Raw genomic sequence first — 3989 nt, forward strand, 5'->3', positions numbered from 1 at the left:
GACCTCCACATGCCTCAGAATGACAAAATTTAATGACATTACTTACCTCATTGTCGGGTATGCATCGTCGAAAAATTTGATCAGGACAATACTTAAACAAATAAGGATCATCCCAATAAAATTTTTTGACCTTTTTCAAGAATTTATTTTTATCTTGTGAACTCCAATGAGAAGGCATTTTATTTGTCACAAGAAAATTTACAATATTAGCAAACCAAGGCATAGTAGTAGCATAAAATAGTTGATCATCCGGAAAATTTTCATTTATTGGTATTTCATTTTGAGATGATTCAGAAATTATTCTTGATAAATGATCGGCTACTACATTTTCTTTTCCTTTTTTATCTTTTATTACAAGATCAAATTCTTGTAACAACAAAATCCATCTTATTAATCTTGGCTTAGCATCTTGTTTATTTGATAAATATTTTATGGCAGAATGATCAGTGTAAACAATAGTAGTAGAACCAATTAAATAGGATCAAAATTTATCTAATGCAAACACTACTGAAAGTAATTCTTTTTCAGTTGTTGAATAATTGATTTGAGCACTATTTAAGGTTCTACTTGCATAATAGATCACATAAGGTTTACCTTCTTTTTTTTGTCCTAACACGGCTCCTACAGCATAATCACTTGCATCACACATTAATTCAAATGGTAAAGACCAATCAGGAGGTTGTAAAATAGGTGATGTAGTTAAAAGATTAATTATCTTTTTAAAAGCAGTTTCACATTCTTGAGTCCATTCAAATTGTGCATCTTTTGTTAAAAGATTTGAAATTGGTTTCGATATTATGCTAAAATTTTTTATAAATCTTTTATAAAATCCCGCATGACCCAAAAATAATCGAATTTATTTGATCGTGTTTGGTGATGGTAAATTAGCAATAACATCAACCTTAGCTTTATCAACTTCAATTCCTTTTTCAGATATGACATGCCCTAACACAATTCCGGATTTAACCATGTAGTGACATTTTTCCCAATTTAAAACAAGATTTTTTTCTTCACATCTTTTTAAAACTTCTTCCAAATTTTTAAGACAGTTTTCAAATGAGTTTCCAAAAACAGTTATGTCATCCATAAAAACTTCCACAAATTCTTCAATCATGTCACTAAAAATACTTAGCATGCATCTTTGAAAAGTAGCCGGGGCATTACATAAACCAAATGACATTCTTTTAAAAGCAAAAGTTCCGAACGGACAAGTGAAAGTAGTTTTTTCTTGATCTTCTAATGATATTGGTATTTGATAATACCCCGAATACCCATCAAGAAAACAATAATAAGGATTACCTGCCACTTTCTCTAAAATTTGATCTAAAAATGGTAACGGAAAGTGATCTTTTCTAGTTGCATCATTTAATTTTCTATAATCAATGCACATACGCCAACTAGATGGAATCTTAGCTTGTAATAATTCTCCCTTTTCATTTTTTATAACAGTGATGCCTGATTTTTTTGGTACTGCTTGTGTTGGACTTACCCATTTACTATCCGACATTGGATAAATAATTCCGGCATCTAATAATTTTAAAACTTCATTTTTAACAACTTCTTTCATGTGTGGATTTAATCTTCTTTGTGGTTGTTGATATGTTTTAGCATTTTCTTTCAAGTAAATTCTATGTGTGCAGATTAAAGGATTTATACCTTTTATATCTTGCAAAGTCCATCCAATTGCATTTTTGTGTTTTTTAAGTAGTGTTATTAAATCTTCTTCTTGTTTTGGTAAGAGGGTAGAAGATATTACAATAGGATATGTTTGATTTTCACCAAGGAAAGCATATTTTAGTTCTATTGGTAAGGGTTTTAATTCAAGTTTTGGATGATCATTTTCTTTTACTTCTTCAAGTTCATTAATTTCTTCAAATAACTTTAATTTAAAAAAAAAATTTGAATCAAAACTTTCCACTAAACAAACTTCAGATTGTTGATTTAAGTTTTCTTGGTGTATATTTTCTTCCACAATTGTTTCTATTGCATTATCATCTTCATCTTCATTAATACTTGGTTGTTTACATAAATTGAACACATTAAGTTCTAAAGTCATATTTCCAAAAGACAATTTCATTATTCCATTTCGACAATTAATTAAAGCATTTGAAGTTGCTAGAAATAGACGTCCCAATATTACTGGAATTTCGTTATGTACTTCTATTGGTTGTGTATCCAAGACAATAAAATCCACGGGATATATGAATTTATCAACTTGAACTAATACATCTTCTACAATACCTCTAGGTATTTTGATTGATCTATCGGCTAGTAAAAGAGTAACAGATGTAGGTTTTAAATCTCCCAACTTAAGCTTTTCATAAACTGAATAAGGAATTAAATTCACACTTGCTCCCAAATCTAACAAAGCTTTTTTAATTTTATTTTTTCCAATAATACATGAAATTGTTGGACAACCGGGATCTTTATATTTCAAGGTAGAATTATTTTGAATAATAGAGCTTACTTGCTCCGTTAAGAATGCTTTCTTCTTTACATGCAATTGTCTTTTCACAGTACATAAATCTTTTAAAAACTTTGCATAAGAAGGCACTTGTTTAATAGCATCTAATAATGGAATATTTATTTTTACTTGTTTAAAAACTTCATAAATATAAGAATCAATTTTTTTTTTTATTATTAACTAATGCATGAGGGAAAGGAACATGTTTATTTGACTCACATATTATTTCAGATAATTTATCATCAACTTTCTTAATCTTAGGACTCAAAGTATCATCTTTCTCGAAAGTATCAAGATTTTCATCCTTACTCTTTGAGTTTGACTGATCTTTGTTTTCATCACTATATGGATCATTAACTATTTTACCACTTCTAAGAGTAATAACAGATTTTACTTGATCAATTTTTTCTTGATTTTGATTTTTAGGATTAGGTTGTGGTTGAGATGGAAATTTTTCTTTTTCATGAATATTAAGTGCAGATGCAAATTTTGCAAGAGTTTCTTTCAAATCATTCATAGATTGAATGTTTTGAATATTGATAGACTCTTGCTTTTGAATGTATGCATGAATTTCATCTTCAAAATGTTTTCTTGGAGGTGGGATATAAGGAGCATAACCTTGATGACTTTGGTTATTGTGAAAAGGTTGTTGTGAAGGTTGTGCATTATTATCGTTCCTCCAACTAAAATTAGGATGATTTCTCCAACCAGGATTATATGTTTGTGAAAAAGGATCTAATGTTGGTTTTTTAAAATTGTTAACATAATTGGCTTGTTCATGGAGACATTCTTTAAATGAAGGCAAAGTAGGACAATTTTTTGTAAGGTGATCATGTGTGTCACATATATGACAAACAATTTCTTGAACACTTTTTAATTGATCACTCTTTTTCATTTCTAATGACTCGATTTTTCTTGCTAAAGATGCAAGTTTAGCTTGAACATCTACATAATCTTTAAGATGATAAATACCACCCCCATTTGTTGAAATATTGGTTTTACTTGGTGGTTCAATTGAGCCTATATTATCCCAATTTTGAGCATTTTCTGCTAATGACTCCAAATATTCTATAGCTTCATTTGGGTTTTTATCTTCAAAAGTTCCATTACACATGAATTCTATCATTTGCCTATCTTTAGGTATTAAACCTTCATAAAAGTGAGAAACTATCCTCCATATTTCAAAACCATGATGTGGGCATGTATTAAGTAACTCTTTATATCTATCCCAACATTGATAAAATGTTTCCCCTTGTTTTTGAGAAAAAGTTGTAATTTGTCTTTTAAAAGAGTTTGTTCTATGGGAAGGAAAAATTTTTTTTAGAAATTGTTGTTGCATTTCTTCCCATGATCTTATTGAACTTGATCTCAAATTTTGCAACCATGTTTTAGCTTTATTTTTTAAGGAAAAAGGGAAAAGCTTTAATCGAACAGTATCCATGCTACAATTTTGATCATTATAAGTGTTGCAAACCTCCTCAAATTCTCTTAAATGCAAATATGAATTTTCAGAATCTAAGCCATG

The 3989-nt window shown here is 29.2% G+C and overlaps 1 non-coding gene across 1 annotated transcript; it reads left to right on the forward strand.

Moving 5' to 3' along the window:
- Window positions 1-3648: 3648 nt before the first annotated feature.
- Window positions 3649-3759, forward strand: LOC140894058 (small nucleolar RNA R71). Its single transcript, XR_012153611.1, has one exon. It is a non-coding gene; the product is annotated as a small nucleolar RNA R71 (small nucleolar RNA).
- The last annotated feature ends 230 nt before the right edge of the window (window positions 3760-3989 follow it).

Source organism: Henckelia pumila, chromosome 3, assembly GCF_033568475.1.
Source record: "Henckelia pumila isolate YLH828 chromosome 3, ASM3356847v2, whole genome shotgun sequence".
Classification (NCBI taxonomy): Eukaryota; Viridiplantae; Streptophyta; class Magnoliopsida; order Lamiales; family Gesneriaceae; genus Henckelia; species Henckelia pumila.